A 17569-nucleotide genomic window follows, 5' to 3' on the forward strand; every position below is an offset into this window, starting at 1 on the left:
TCCTTACCTGATTCAGTATTTCCATCTTTCCATGACTTGATGTCATTTGCTCAGAACTGTATAGGAACTGGCATTTACGGAAAGCGGTGGCATAGTGGATAAAGTGATGAACGTGGGATCGGGCAGACGTCCACGCGTAGGTTCAAATCCCACTACGTACGCCTTAAAATTTTGTCATTTGTCGAGAGGTTTAAAGGGAGTTTCATCATGAAGGGTTGTTTTTCTTGCCAGTGGTGGGCTCCTTCCCTTCATTCAACTGCTATTCCAACCCAATTATGGCCTAATATTGCCCTGGTGCATAGCTTTCATGAATTTCCCGCTTCCGCTTCTTCGGTAAAGACGGCTTCATAGCTCTGAGTCTTCCTTCGTCCTTCCGCCGGAGCCGACGAAGAATATCTGAGTTGATACAGCCATTTTGTAGAAAGATTTCAGCTCCCTTGTGTTCAAAATTATGATAGAGGGCAGTTAGGGTCACTGAAAACTTAACTGTTTCATGACTAAAAGTTTGACTTAGAGATAGTAGACCACACCTTTGAATGGAATGACTCGTTTGGATTTTGTGTCCTTCCCTTCAAACAACCTTGTAGGAGATCATCATCTGTCAGACTTATATATATATATATATCTGCAGGACTTTCTTCCTTTCTTGAGGCTGAAGGGAGAATTTTACTTTCATCTGTTTGTGTGAAGGTGGAGTTTCATTCTTTGCAAGAGCCTGATTGTAAAAACACCTGGGCTCTTTGTCTGTATGGGTCATGGTGAGGGTTCTCATCAGTACTTGTTACATGGTAATAAGTAGATGATATATCCTTCTTCAAGTCTTGTACTGTTTTTCCCACATTTTGCCGCACAGCTTGGCCATAATAAGATGTTAGTTTGTTAATTACTTGATCTTGTTAATTTTGATTTTCCACCCAAAAGGCTACTTTTGTAGGTTTTTCCCCCTCTAGTTTTTTTTTTTTTTTTTTTTTCAGTTACCTCTGCACCTTTCAATATCCTCAGTCTCGTCCCAAGTCTTTTTGAGACATGATTGATGCACTCCTCCTTTGTTACGTGGAATCCCTCATAAGGTCCCTCACCGTTATTGAGAGCACAAACAGCAGAAAAAGCAGTGGAGTCCCCATCACCAACAAAGACTACATACCTCATAATTTAGTTTCTCAATCGATCGTTGCCATAATTTCACTGCCCCTGTTGCTTCCATTCCACCACTTCTGCCTTCATAATTATGTGAGCAGCTGTCTGCATGCCTATTGCCTATCTTTCTTTTCTTGATACTGTTGCTGACACAACTTCCCCTGCCTCAGTTTGTTATCAGGCTGAGTGCATGCCAAACAAAAGTTAGAGAGGACCTCAAAGTCTAGTATGAAGCCAGTCTCACATTCAATGGCAGCAACAACTCCAATAGGACTTTTATGGACCTGCATAACCAAGCTTTTCGTATTTCTCAGTTACACATTTCTTGATAATTTGCAACTTTTCAGCACTCTTGTTTAGTATCAAATTTCAAATTTTCTTTCTCAATTTGTAAAAAGTTCTAATGCTAACTGACTTCAACAGTAGGTAAGTCATCAGACCACAATAATGAGTGTAGCCTCCAAACAGAGAAAAATTACCATTTCATTGGGTCCAAAAGTAATTTTTTCGTCTTCAGCTTCCTCTTCCTTACCTCTGGGGCAATTGTTGCAGGTGAAACGGACTTTTTGGCCCTCAGTTGTAATGAACAATCCCCCGAGGTACACCCCGCTGCGGCAAAGTCTTCGTAAACTTGACGTTTGGAGACAATCATATTACACTGAAGTAGTATCGTACTTACTAGTGTCCATAGTAGTCCTGATTAGCTCCAATCTTTTTTGTAGTGTTGATTGGGTTACCTACATATCACCGTGGTAGCCAGAGGCCATACTTATAAAACTCCACAAAGATGCCGTCTTAGTTAGGAAAAGTACTTAACCTACGAAACTTAAGTGCTAAGAATCTTTCCTAGCAGGATGCTTTGTTAAATAACCGTCTTTAGGCGCTTACATCGCTAACCGCTAACATGAACAACCGTTATGTAATGTTTTTTTGAAGAATTTCGCAATAAACGGGTGAAAATACGTAAAAATTATATTCTAAATAAAAAAACATATTTATCTAGTTAGTTTTCAACAATCACCTCTTCATTTTAACCTTGATAATTGAAGATATAAATTTACCACCACTGTTGTCATCTTGTCAAAACAGCAATCATTTGGCGCCAACTTCGACTGCACACCATGGCTACTCAAGAGATTCAAGACAAGAAGAAGACGAACTGGACGCCTTCATCTGGCCCACCTATACAAAATTCTCGCAAAAATACTCCGGAGCGACTTCTCCACAGCTGGCTGCTCTAAGGAAGCCAGAAATGATGCTTGGAGTAGTAATAGTGTGGAGGTGTCTGCCGTGTCAGACATTCTCCGCACTGAGGAATGCCAGAAACATTGGCATATTATAAAATCTGAGGCAAGACGGAACACCCGCAAAGCAGAGAGAAGCCATGACTACCACAGGTAAGAGTTATTAATTTGGGAGCTATTTTCTGTTATATTTGTGTGTGAGTTGCAGCAAGATTTTAATATTTTTGAGCTTGATAGAAATTTCAGTTTTACCCTAAAAGATATGATTTATCTTATTATTCCTTTTAAGCATTGAATAGGTAATGCAATTTCACTTAAAGAAAAGTATTTATTTATGGTTATTTATTTTTTGCAAGGAAGCTTACTAGTAATTTGAGTAAATACTAAGTTTCAGCAGGTCTACTGTTAAGGTTACTTGAGATTTAGATCATGGAACCTAACCACTTTAAGGAATAAATTTCAGTAAACTGTTCCTGTTTTAAGTTTGGAAGCTACAACATTGAAAGTTTTGTACTAGTGATTAATATATTAAAGTGCCAGCCATTTCCTGCTTTTTTTTTTTTTTTTTTTTTTTTTTTTTTTGTGAAGTGGATGCATTTATTGCACACACTAATTATGATGCAGTGTCTACCTCTGACAAATAATATTACTCCAACCACACATCTGAGTTACGTATGTTATGTGAAAACACGTTCTTTATAAATTATTTATTTGTATTTGCAATTCATTAGCAATAAGATTATATTATTCTTTCCAGATGGTGGACCTCCTGCCAACCCTCCTCTCTCCCAGCACAATGAGTTAATCTTTGAGATTTTGAACCCTAAGAATATCTCTATTCATGGGTGTACCAATAAGGCAAGCATCATTGAATGCACCTTCCTTAACAAAGGATAAGCCACTTGTAGATATAGCAATATTAGGCCATAATGTCTCAGATGTCTGCAATCCAAAATACTCGTTCTGATTTAGTTTACAACTTAAGAGTTAAACACAATGGTAAATTTGTTATCTAGTGTTGAGATAATTTTTTTTTTTTTTCTTTAACCAAACAGCTAAAACAGTAGTAAGAAAAGAAAAAAAAACGAATAAAATTAACTTAATTCCTATCCCTTCTCCCCCCTCATAAATATGGTGTTGTAGTGGGTGAATGTGTTAATGATAACAAGTCTTAGGGATTTACAGTTTCTTATACATGGGCTTCCTTCAAACAGAAAACAAAAAACATTATCAGCTTCGTTTCTGAAGTTAGAACTGATGATGCCAGCAGTGTGCAGGCAGCAGATGATGCTGGGGAAGTGGCAGAGGCAGCCCAATAGAGAGAAGTGGTGAACGAGGCAGTGGGTGTTGAGGAGGAGGCACCTGCCACACCACTTGCAGCACCAACAGGGGCCAGACTTGCCTGGTACATCACTGGTGTTTGTGGATGAGGAGGAGATCATCCACCTGCAGAAGAAAAGGAAGCTTGAGCTTGCACTCTTTGAAGAATCTATAATGGCTCAGGAAAGGAAGCAAGAAGCAGAACAGGCTAAGTACATGTACTACACACAAAAACTAGAGTACCAGAAACAAACAAATAAAAAATAGTAATAAAGATATAAATAATGTACTATATGTTTTTGTTTGTAATTAACCAACCAAATATTAGTGTTTACACAAGATTAAATGCAGTTTATATATGCTATAATCTACTTACTTCAGGTATGGGAGAGAAAAAAAAAAAAACTACTTACATGAGAATAACACCAATCTCAGCAGTCATGACACTGGTGTCTCATCACTCATCAATGCTGTAAAAGAAAGACATTGATTTACTGCTTGATGTTGTATATATATATATATATATATATATATATATATATATATATATATATATATATATATATATATATATATATACTACAGAACAATTGATAATGTAGTCAATGCCACACTCATAAAAATCAGTGAAAAAATAATTAAGAAAGAATCATTTAAGTTAGTTGTGAAAGTGTGTTAATTATTTTTTAAGATGTTGCTGAGATACTCGTACACATTCATCATAACCCATTTAAATATTGTAAGGCTGAACAGTGATACTGTGGTATCTGTGAAGAACTCTATCTTTTCAATAGTTGGTGACTGGCAGAGAGTGAGACAAGGAAGATGAAATCACCAACATAACAGTGCACACACAACAAAACAAGACATATAAATATAAATAACAAAGTGACAGAGGGGGAAAAAAAAATAAGAATGGTACTATAATCAGCATTATGGGTTGTGTTACTTACTTGAAGTGAAGCACAACAAATTCATCCCTGTAAAGGATTCCTTCATGGCGACTTTGAACTTTCTGTACTAGGAGTCGCTCCTCGTTGCCTCCATCCTCGGCTGCAGCAAGATGTTCTTCTTCCTCAGGAAGAATGATGTTTCTTGCTTTGCAGATGTTGTGCAGCAGTGCACATATCTCTACAATTTGGCAGACCTTGGATGGAGGACCAACTTGGGTTTCACTGTGTAGCATGTGAAAATGTCGCTTCAGCTGCCCAATGCCTCTCAACAACGCTGCGGGTTTTCTTGTGGGCCCTGAAATTAATATAGATTTCAATCTTACAATGCAGCACTTGAAATTGGTATGATGCATTAATTTAATTTCTGCAAACATTTAGGTTATGTCATGTATAAGGTTAAGTTAAGATTCATTGTATGATAATGATTTGTGACATGATAGCTCAAACATTATGAAACATAAAAAAAATCTTTAGTATAACATTGGTTAGGTTAATATATTCACATGAAAACTTAGAATAAAAAAAGGAAGAAACTCTTTAAATATTAGGAAATTTTCATGAAATTTACGTGTTGTATTGGTGATTCAGCCAACACACTTTACATAATTATAGCCCTCTGCAGGGTCTACATTTTACTTTATGGAGCATTTCTAGCCACATTTTACCTTATCAGATATTAATGATACGTATACTTTTTGGGGGATCCAGAGGGGGCAAAGCTCCCCAGGTATGAGGTTACACAATGTTAAATTACTTTACCTTATCAGTTATTCTGGTCAAGTTTCAAAATGTTAAGTTACTCCTTAATGGGGGATGATGTCAACCCAATGAGGAGGTTACAAAATGTTAGGTTAAGTTACTTCATCTTATGGAGAAATCCAGTAAGGTTGGGGGGAGGGTCAAGATTGTGTGAAACTGCAATAATATTTCAAAAATACCTAATTCATTAATTTAGCACTTTATATTAGTTTATATGAAAAAGTGTAACTATGGGAGGTAAATAATTAATAATTAGTTTTGTGTGAAGTGGGATAATTAATTAGATAACTTTTTATCTAAATTTTACTACTCAGTAGCTTACCTGTTATAAGAAGACTGTGCTCCAGGTTGTGGTCTGAGGTATGGAGTCAGTAGCCACTTCTTGCTGGGATAGTCACTATCTCCCTGTAAGTGACACGCAGCTGGGACGATGCCGTTGTCAAATATCGTGCAGAGTCCACTTTGAACAAGTATTCTTGCATCGTGAACCGATCCCAGCCACTTTGCAACCACATCAATAATGTGGTATCAAGCATCAAACACAAACTGCACGTTGATGCTGTAGTATCTCTTCCTGTTGACAAACTCTACCTTATACTATCTAGGAGCCACAATCATTACGTGCGTTCCATCAATGCCACCGATCACTTCAGGGAAGCCAGCAATCTGCAGAAACTCCTCCTTCCTCCACTAAGTTTCCAGTTGGGTGACTAAAAATTTTATGAATTAAGAGGATGGCATTGTGTCACTGTATCACTGATGATCCTGCTGATGGTCTGTTGTGAGGGCCCCAAGTCATCAGTGCTGCACTGCTGCATCTTTCCTATAGCGAGGTACCGCAGTGAAGATAACTTGCATCTCGGGGAGAGAGGCCTTGTTCCTTGCAGTTGGTCTCTTCAGCCTTTCCCGCACCAAATTTGTCACGAAAATGATACCAGCAGGATCCTGCCAATACCTCTTCACCAGTTCACGGTCATCTAGTTCATCTAGTCCTTCCTCTCACGAAACGACCGTCTCTGTCGCAGGTGGTGGCGTTGCGGTCCCCCTCGGGCGGCCATGTTTAATTTTAGGATGAAATCTTAGGAGCGCGTCTTACTGCTAAAACACTTCGGGAGGTGTTTTAGCAGTAAGACTCATCTTTAGGGCTTGGGATGCTGTCTTAAGGATTTAAGACTCGAATTCAGCCATTTTTGTGATTTAGGACGACTTCTTACCGTTAGGACGTCATCTTGGTGTTTATAAGTACGGGCCCAGGTTCTAGAATCTAGATGGTTACACCAAAGATGCGCTGGGTGGTGGTAATATGGGCCCTAATATAGGTACCAATATAAATAAAATTGTCTATGCCACTAATGGGTGGAAGCTTAACAGCGCTTCCAATACTTTTCAAGTTACCTACAGGTGCTATAGGCCAGATCATAAAACTAAAATGGGCTTTTTTTTTTCTTTTATCTTTCTTTTGCCCTTTACCAACTTTTCTCTTACATAAAAAAAAAAAAGTTTTGGCTTCTAAAATTTTATCTACTTCTTATATTCATCTTGCTCCTTGAGAAACTAACTTTCTAATATATTCAGCTTTTGACACTTGTTTGAACTTATATTACATCCTATAAAATTGAATAATAACTTTTTTCCTTTTCTTTTCTATCCCTTTATTTTTTTTATATTTACAAACAACCAAAAATATGTATGTTTCGTTTTTGTACACATTTATTTTTACCTAATAATATACATTAAAGCGAATTGGGTTGTTAGAAGTCCATATTTTCTTTCTAGAATGATCATAGCTGGACTCACCATATCTCACATCGATGCCATCAGCAGAACTAAGAAAGGCCGCAAGACTGAGCATATCCTTGGAATCGTTCAGGTGTGTGTGTGTGTGTGTGTGTGTGTGTGTGTGTGTGTGTGTGTGTGTGTGTGTGTGTGTCCTTCACCGCAGTATGTTATATATTGGATATGTGATCGTGCATATCTTCTTGGTGACAGAGCATATAGTTCATACAATAATTTTTAGAGGATACTGTAAAGAATTCATACAATCAAACTAAGGGCAGATTTTAAAATAATAATGACACTAACCTAATATATATATATATATATATATATATATATATATATATATATATATATATATATATATATATATATAGATGTCCTAGGCCATCAAAAATATAAAGAAAAAAAAAAACTCACTCAATTCCCTTAAAGAGCCGATATAATTAACCCAAGGATAGGGAGAAATGTCTTGAAACCTCCTTCTTGAATGAAGTCAAGTCATAGCAAGTTGGAAATATAAACATGGCAGGAAGTTCCAGAGTTTACCAGAGGAAGGTAAGAAAGACTGAGAGTACTGGTTGTCTTTTGTGTTAGATAGTTGGACAGAATAGGGGTGAGAGGAAGGAAAGCCTTGTGCAGCGAGGCCGCAGGAGGCGAGGCTTGCAGTTAGCAAGATCAAAAGAGCAGATAGCGTGAAAATCGCGATAACATATATAAAGAGATGCAACATTTCGGCGGTGAGAACGAAGCTAAAGACAATCAGGGAGAGAAGGGGAATTGATGAAACGAAAAGCTTTTGATTCCACCCTATCCAATAAAACTGTGTGTGGAACCCCACCCCACACACACACAAAAAAAAAAAAAAAAAAAAACGCAGAATACTCTATAGAAGGAAGAATAAGGCTCTCCTACGAGTTAGGAGTTGGGAAGCGAAAAAAAAATAATAAAATATGGCTGAGACGCCTCAAAACACCTAATATCATAGAAGCTGTTTTAATAAAAAAATGAAATGCAAAGTTTCCGGTTTAAATTATGAGTAAAGGAGAGGCCGACAGGGGACAGTTGAGTGTCATTGAAGAATAATGGATAGTTGTTTGGAAGGTTGTGTCGAGTTGATAGATGGAGGAATTGAGCTTTTGAGGCATTGAGCACTACTAAATTTTCCCTTCCCAAATCAGAAATTTTAGAAAGATCAGAAGTTATGGGTTTTGCGCGTCCCTGCGTGACCTATTGACTTCCTGAAGGGTTGGTGATCTCTGTAAAGACACGGAAAAGTGTAAGGTGGTACTATCAGTGTGGGAGAGGTTAAGGAAAGAAGTTTGGTTAAGATCATTAATTAATATTAGGAAGAGAGTGTGTGACAGGACAGAACCCTGAGGAACACCACTCTTGATAGATTTAGGAGAAAAATTATGGCCGTCTACCAAAGCACCAATATAACGGTCAGAAAGGAAACTTGCGATGAAGCCCCAGAGATAATGATAAAAGCCGTAGGAGGGTACTCTGGAGATCAAAGTTTTGTGCCATACTCAATCAAAAGCTTTTGTTACGTCTAACGCGATAGCAAAAGTTTCACCAAAATCTTTTTAAGAGAATGACCAATGCTCAGTAAGGAAAGCCAGAAGATCACCAAGAGAGCGGCATTGACAGAAACTTTATTCATTTTTTTTTTTATGCAGAAGGCCTCCTACGTCATCCATTATTTAATTTGTTTAGGCTCCAGGAGCCAATTGCAAATAATGTAAATGGTTCCTACTGTTATGGGATTCTAAGAAATAATACATCCATTCATGTTCGTGACTTAAGGGAAGGGAAGAAACATCCCAGAACCGCCTATTAAGCTCTCTGCTTCACGTTGGCAGCCATTTTCAAGCTTGCCTCCTGGATAACCAAAATTTTCAACAAAATCTTAATACTTCATCAGTCTGGCAATTACGTTTCCTCACGGTGGTGCGGTTTGGTGATGTATTTTTTCAGTTATTATTTCATTAATGATCTATTAATTTCACTTATTTGTTAGACGTGGTAGTGAACCAATGACTTAATTTCAAGTTAAATATCTAGCCAATAATAAGTTTTGAAATGTGTGTGTGTGTGTGTGTGTGATATTTTGCAAATTTCTTCTTCTTATTATTATTTTAATTTTGTTTTATTCACATTATTTTTTTTTTTTTATTTATCATTATTGTTTTTACAGGATAACGCTGGACACTTCACAATACACATGAATCAGTTATACAAGATTGATCGCCTTCTCCGTGTGTTTACTTGGCACACACCTGTCCAAACGTCAGAGAAGAATTTGTCTTACCTAAACAATCCCATCAAAAATCATAATAAGAAATGGCCTACAACTATGCCAAATTTTACTCAACAGCTTTTTCCTGATAAAACTAAGAACTTCCAAGGTTCCACTCTAAATGTAAGTATGGTGAACAAAGAAAAAAAAAAGTAACTATGTATTTCCTGGAAACGAATAAAATTACTTTGAATAAAAAAAAAATTGTGTGTGTGTGTGTGTGTGGTATGTGAGAGAGAGAGAGAGAGAGGATGGATGGATGGATTTTGTTTAAGGCGCCGCAACGGCTGAGGTCATTTGGCGCCGCTTCAATAATTTAACAAGACAGAGAAGTTAAAAAAATATATATAAAGGCAGTTAAAAACAGTAGAGTATCTAAAAATAAAAAATAAATAAATAAAACTGAATAAAATATCAAAATGCATATAATGAAATAAATATAAAATTCAAAGCTTTGTGAGAAGCCCAGCTTCTCCCAAAAACTTAAAAACGTCATGGCCCTGGGCCAGACACTCTGGTCCAAGGACCTTTCAGATATAATAGACACCTCTATCTCTACCGCGACAACGGTTGAGGTAGCAGTGTCTTAAGTCAGTCAAACTGGGGCACTCCACTAGCAGGTGCCGCACCGTAAGCGGCACCAAGCAGTCATCACAGTAAGGTTGAGTGTCCCTGGTCAAGAGGTACCTTTGTGTAAGGTACGTGTGACCTATACTAAGTCGCGCCAATAAAGTTTGTGCACGGCGATCCCGGACATGGGTGTAAGTCCACTGAGGAAGTGTGGAAGTAGTAACCTCTCCCATTTTCAAGGTTGCGACCCTCGTTAGCCATCTCCTCTGCCAAAGTGCTGCAATCGCCACACGAATTGCATGAAATATATCTCGAAACGGAACAGGGGAAGGAGACGGAGCGCGACTTGCTGCCTCTTTAGCTAGGCGGTCTGCGTGTTCATTCCCTGGAACACCAACATGATCAGGGACCCAACAGAACCCAACACGATATCCTCGTTGGGTAAGAAGATATAGCCACTCCAAGGCTGATAAAATCAAAGGGTTAAGGGAGACAGTGCAAGAGAGAGAGCAGCAAGAGCACTGCGACAGTCACTAAAAATTGTAAAAGACGAAACCGGGAGAGTAAAAATAATCCGTAAAGCTAAAATTATGGCAGACAGCTCCGCAGTAAAGATGGAGGCTATCGAAGGAAGGCCACACCGATAAAAAGAGGGGAAAACCACACTAAATGCTGCCTCTTTAGCGAGGCGGTCTGCGTGTTCATTCCCTGGAACATCAACATGATCAGGGACCCAACAGAACCCAACACGATATCCTCGTTGGGTAAGAATATATAGCCAATCCAAGGCTGATAAAATCAAAGGGTTAAGGGAGACAGTGCAAGAGAGAGCAGTAAGAGCACTGCGACAGTCACTAAAAATTGTAAAAGACGAAACCGGGAGAGTAAAAATAATCCGTAAAGCTAAAATTATGGCAGACAGCTCCGCAGTAAAGATGGAGGCTACCGAAGGAAGGCCACACCGATAAAAAGAGGGGAAAACCACACTAAATGCAACGCCTGCGTCAGATTTGGAACCATCAATAAAAACGGGGATATCATCAGAATGGATAAGAAAGTGTTCTAAAAACCATATGTGGGACAGAGCTGGCAAAAAATCCTTCTTGCCATCTATGGCAGGAGGGCATAATGAAACAACCGGAAGCTGCCAATAACCAACTCGTGGGAGCCGGAAAGAGTATACAGGAGTGGGGTCGATGGACAAATCCATCATCAGGTTTGCCACTCGAAGGCCAAAAGGTTTAGGTAAACTCGGTCGAGTGTCATACGCCTGCGAACGCGAGTCCCGGAACATTGACATACAATGGACAGAATCGGGAAGACGGTGGGTGCGAAACCAACACCGGAGCATCGAAGACTGCCGCCGGAGGTCGAGCGGCCAAAAAAACAGCATCCACTAGAAGGCTAGGTATTGGAGATGTCCGAAATGCACCCGTAGCCAAGCGGACCCCAGCATGGTGTACGGGGTCAAGCGTGCGTAGGCGTGCATCCGTTCCGGATGAAAAGATCTTACAGCCGTACTCCAGCTTTGGAAGTATAAGTGTACGGTGAAGAAGCAGCAAATTGTCCCTGTCCGCATCCCCAAGAGGTGTGACTTAAAACGTGAAGAAGGGATAGTGCCGTCCTGCAAGACGCTTTGAGAGAACGGAAATGTGGAACCCAAGTAAGACGGCTGTCAAACAATAGGCCAAGATATCGAGTAGCCTCCACACACGAGCTAAATATAAATCGGGATCTGGATGGACACCACGATTTCGACAAAAATGCATAGACACGGTCTTTGAGGTGGAAAATCGAAAACCGTTTATGTTGGCCAAACTGGACACCCAATTTATTGCCAGTTGGAGCTTTCACTCAATCAGTGACATCTTAGCAGCAAAAGAGATGCACAATTCGTTCACATATAAAGAGCTCTGAACGCCATCCGGTAGAGTATCTATAACACCATTTATTGCAACTGCGAATAGCGTAACACTCAGAATACTTCCCTGTGGTACACCGTCATTTAAAGCTGTAGCATCGGAGAGAACATTACCCACACGAACCCGTAAAAGACGTCTGGATAAAAACTGCTGGATAAAAATAGGAAGGTGGCCACGGAGACCAAAATTAAACAAGGAAATTAAATTCCCATGACACCAAGCTGTGTCGTAGGCCTTCTCCAGGTCAAAAAATACAGTAGCCTGGTGGTGGTGATAAGCGAAGGCCTCACAAATAGAAGACTCTAGGGATAAAAGAGCATCCGTAGTAGACCTCATTTTTCGGAAGCTGTACTGTGCCGATGACAAGTACTTCCTCCTCTCCAAGTACCACATGAGTCTTACGTCTTACGTCAAAGATATAGAACGGTAATTCGTAGCCTGGAGATGATCCTTCCCGGGCTTCGGAAATGGGAGAAGTAGGAAAGTCACCGGTATGGCAAATCATATTATAAAGTTTTAATAAAAAGTTAAAAGCACTGTCAGACATGTGGCGCAAAAAGGCATATGACGCTGGAACAAAGCAGTCCGCAACTCGGAGGCAGAGAAGGGGACATTATAAGACTCCCCTCCTGTGGAAGAAAAATTTATGCCGAGAGATTCCATTCTCTGGCGGTGACGTGCGCCTGGAGCTGCAGGATGCCTCCGGGAAACATTGGCAAAGTGCTCCGCGAAGAGGTCGGCGACAGTCCTAGGGTCTGCCACCGGTCGCCCAGCAGACAACAAAACTGGTGGGGGAGGAGCAGAATACTTCCCAGCAATTCGCCGGACTTTTTTAAAGACATCCGTAAGAGGAGTGTGGGCATTATTGGAAGACACATAAGCTTTCCAAGAGGCTCTTTGTGCCTCTTTCAAGACGCGGCGGGCCCGAGCTAGGCAGCACCGAAAAGCTTCCAGGTACAAATAGAAAGATCGATAGTCGTAAAAGTCCCAGTAGGACTATCGAAATGTGTAACATCCCCAGAATTTAAAATCTCCAATCCCTCATCCTCAATAAAAGAATCTATTAAAACCCCATGAGGATTACTAGTACCTTCATCCCACAATGGTTGACGGCCGTTAAAATCTCCCAACAAGAGGAATGGCGAAGGTAGCTGACGCACCAGGCCGTAAAGCTCACCCCTGTAGACAGGAAGCCGAGGAGGGAGATATAAACTGCAGATGGTGTACAGTCGTCCCATAAAGACCTTAACAGCAACCACCTGAAGGGGAGAGTTAAGTTGTACCGGAATAACAGGTATATCCTGACGGACTAGAATAGTTGTGCCACCGTGGTGACCCTGGTCAGAGAAAGGAGTGTTAAAAAAGGCACGATAGCCAGGAGGACTAGAATAAGTACTATCACCTATCATAGTCTCTTGTAGAGCTACACAGGCTGGAGAGAACTCCGACAGCAAAGCTCGGAGTTCCCCCCACGAGGCGCGAAGGCCTCTACAGTTTCAGTGTAGAAGCTTGAAGACGACTATTTGGGTGCAGTGGACGAGCGAGCCTTTTGAGGCTGCCCGTGACTGACCTGACTAGAAATAATCAGACGACGAGAAGACACCGGGGGTTGAGATGTGCCGGGTCGTTGAACGGCAGCCTTTCGGCTTATCGGTGGGTGATGCGAACTATCATCACTTTTACCGGTCCTCGGAGGACGAAGATCAGGCAGGACTGAACTTTCTGATACAGTGGGTTCACGAGGGACGGCTGTGACAATATCATCGGACGTCTCCATGCTCAGACTGTCCTCATCACAAGAAGCCCGATCTGAGACGAAGGGCGTCACAGGAGGCTGGACAGAAACTACTGGAGTTACCATTGTAGAACGGTCCCTCGAGGACTCACGATCACGTACACCGGAAGAAACTAGACTGTTTTGGCTGAGCTAATTCTATCGACTCCGCGGAGCCGCGGTGCTGTTTGGTCAGGACCTTCAAAGGCTTAGGCGATACAGGTGGCAAATGAACATCTACCACATGGGTGACTTTGGTCAAGTCCGTAATTGTCTCGTCACATCTAAGAGTTGACTCAACTGAGTCATCGGACAATAGGGCAAACCTTTTGGCCAAATGAACAGGACCACCCGCCCCAACAGAGCGAGAGGTAGCAGGAGTTGTCGTCTTCGGACCGGCCAACTCAGCAGCGAGCGAGCGAGCCAATGCAGCATAGGAATTCACGGCGGGCGCTACCTAGGCTTATGAACTGAGTGTTAGCAAGTTGTAGAATGTCCTTCTCCAGGCGATACCTGGGGCATTGCCTGGAACGTACCTGGTGAGCATCACGGCAATGGAAACAATAAGCTGCACCATTGCAATGCTCCTCTGAATGTGAGTCGAGTGCAGAGCGATTACCACATCGGGAAGCTTCCTTACACGAGCTTTTGCCGTGACCGTACCCATAGCATGAGAAGCACTGAATAGGGCGAGAAACACAGCGCCTCACCCTAAGGTTGATAGGACCGATATGAACACGGTCAGGAAGGGTGGAACCAAAAAAGGTGAGAAGGACCATGTTGAAAGAGTTCCTCATCTTAGTCACCTTTTGTACTGAGCTAGGGCACATTACTAATATTTCCTCTTCTGGGAATTCATAGAGATCTAGACTATAAACACAACCTCTGCTATAGTTAAAGGTGGGATGAGCCTTAACAGTCTCAAACATGCTGTCAGAAGGACATGGGAGATGTTGCAACATTCTTGCTTGCGTAAGATCTTTTGCTTGCACAAGCACCTCCTTCCCGTACTTCTTCAGATTCCCCTCAGGAATCATGCCTATTTCTTTGGACAGGTACCGGGAGGCATGGATGAAATTCCCACGCCCATTTCTATAGTACGCCACAAACCAACGTGGAGGCTGGATCTGGCGGACTGCTGGAACTGAATTCTCTAAATAGTTTTCAAAAACATTTGGGATGTAATCCATGTCACTCTCTGAAATATTACGTGACTGTAGAAATTCCGTTTTAAAGCCATGGCCGGCAAGGGGCAGAGGTGCTACATTTTCATAAGCCAGACGGGCTTCATCACATGGCAGAAAAGTCCTTTTCATAAACCAGTCGAATGCGTAGAACCGTGCCATACACCTTGAGAAATGAGTGCAAGGCGTGATAAGAAAATGATGGATTAACATTTACCATCAAAAGAAAGTCATATGCAGCAGAAACGCGACCCTCAGAAGAACTCCCAGAACAGGAGACTGCTGCGGGAGGCCCTTGTTTGAGGGGAATCCTCCTTCCCACTCAGACCTGAAGATGACGTCTCGTGGGCCAGGTCAGCCACCTCACGAGAACCTGACTGTTTTTTGTGTTTCACCATATGTATAAAGTTACACAAAAAATTGGCTCCAGGGGCAAGGGAAACCACCTACTGGGACTACAATGGGAGGGAGCGCTGGCTGCCGTGGACGGGGTACCTCGTCTTATGCGGACCAGTCGTTTTGAAAAAAGATCCCACATGATACGAAAGTTTGTCCACGGCAGAGCTGAGACCCCCTTCCAAAGCATCCCAGCCTGGACACCCAACCATCCAGCACAGGACGGCCCCTATTGGGCGATTCCTCCAGTGGGTGGCTCCTCTGGTCCACTGGCAGCCTACGTTGGATCCATTTAGTCTGGCCCTCACTGGCGACGTTACTAACTAGCATGGGTAGACCTCTCCCCCTCGAAAGGGCAGAGCAGGGGCCTAAGCCCCCTCTAGCTCGCCAGGTCACAGGGGCACGCAAGCCCCCCAGCCACGACAAGGCGGTTCCCATTTAAGGGTGGGAGAGAGAGAGAGAGAAATTTTGTAATATTTTTTCTGCTTTTTCTTCTTCGTAAAAGAGTGGATGAAAGGAACTGTTCAAAAGAAAAAAAAAAAACAGTGCTAGTAACTTGGAGACAATCTATATTTTAAAAAGATTGTGTAAATTACGCTCATTCATCTAATGACATCGTTATTAATTCACTTAAACTGATCATTTATTAGTTCTTTGTTTCAATATCATAAATATACGATTAAATTTACTATCTGATTCTCTCTCTCTCTCTCTCTCTCTCTCTCTCTCTCTCTCTCTCTCTCTCTCTCTCTCTCTCTCTATCTATCTATCTATCTCTCCTAGTAGTAGGTCCAGTTGCCACCATGCTTAAGAATTTCTTGAGCCTACTTGGCATGGAGGTTGCAGTATTCCTTATCATATCTGGTATTTTTCATTCTACTCTTTCATTACTATATATATATATATATATATATATATATATATATATATATATATATATATATATATATATTTACATTTACTGTGTCCTGAAGTAATTGATTTATCAAACTAAGTGTAAAGTGAGGGAATTAAGTAGTTAGTCACGTCAGGTCAGGGGAGGGCGGGGCAGGGATTCCAGTCTCTCTCTCTCTCTCTCTCTCTCTCTCTCTCTCTCTCTCTCTCTCTCTCTCTCTCTCTCTCTCTCTCTCTTATTGATACAGTTCGTTACAAGTTTAGGGAGTTTTTTACAGGTTAAAGAGAGTATGGTGAGTGCTTCCTATTTTAAAACCTAACACTATTGAATTATTTGTAACATTAAAAATAAATTCTAAAATACAACACTTATACTAATAGTTATTTTTTTTTATTGTTTTCTTACGCAGGGAAGAGGGCCAACCAAGGGCAAAAAAAAGAAATTAAAAGAAAAAAACGGCCCACTTGAGTGCTGGCTCTCTAAATAGTGTAAAAACCGTCAGCCAAAGTAGGGGAGGAAATGCCTGTATACCTCCCTCTTAAAAGAAGACAAGTCGTAGGAATTCGGAAATACAGATGCAGGGAGGGAGTTCCAGAGTTTTACCAGTGAAAGGGATGAATGATTGAGAGTACTGGTTAACTCTTGCATTAGGTAGGTGGACAGAATAGGGATGAGAGGAAACAGAAAGCCTTGTGCAGCGAGGCCGCAGGAGAAGGGGAGGCATGCAGTTAGAAAAATCAGTAGAACAGTTAGCATGAAAATAGCGATAAAAGATGGAAAGGGATGCAACATTTCGGCGGTATGAAAGAGACTGAAGACAGTTAGTCAGAGGAAAGACGATGAATGTGAGTGGAAGCCCCCCACAAACATGCGAAAAGTACTCCATACAGGGACGGATAAGGCCCTTATACAGAGAAGGGAGTTGGAGAGGCGAGAAAAACTGGCGGTGACACCTCAGAACACCTAACTTCATGGAAGCTGTTTTAGCAAGAGATGAGATGTAAAGTTTCTAGTTAAGATTATGAGCAAAGGACAGAGCGAGGATATTCATTGTGGAAGACAGCGACAGTTGAGTGCCATTCAAGAAGAGGGGATAGTTGTCTGGAAGGTTGTGTCGAGTTGATAGATGGAGGAATTGAGTTTTTGAGGAGTTGAAAACTATTAGATTTTTTTCTGCCCCAATAGGAAATCTTAGAAAGATCGGAAGTCAGAAGTCGGAAGTAGAAATGGATAGGGCAAGAAGTTCGGTTAAGAAGGTCATTAATGAATAATAGAAAGAGAGTGGGTGACAGGACATAACCCTGATGAACACCACTATTACTAAATTTAAGAGAAGA

At 41.1% G+C, this 17569-nt stretch overlaps 1 long non-coding RNA gene across 1 annotated transcript; it reads right to left on the minus strand.

Moving 5' to 3' along the window:
• Positions 1-3710: 3710 nt before the first annotated feature.
• On the minus strand, positions 3711-4843 carry LOC123515934. The gene is made up of 3 exons (XR_006678019.1): positions 4655-4843; positions 4115-4171; positions 3711-3827 (listed from the first exon to the last, which is right to left on the minus strand). It is a non-coding gene; the product is annotated as an uncharacterized LOC123515934 (long non-coding RNA).
• Between the last annotated feature and the right edge of the window lie 12726 nt (positions 4844-17569).

The sequence above is a fragment of the Portunus trituberculatus genome, chromosome 5, assembly GCF_017591435.1.
Source record: "Portunus trituberculatus isolate SZX2019 chromosome 5, ASM1759143v1, whole genome shotgun sequence".
Lineage (NCBI taxonomy): Eukaryota > Metazoa > Arthropoda > Malacostraca > Decapoda > Portunidae > Portunus > Portunus trituberculatus.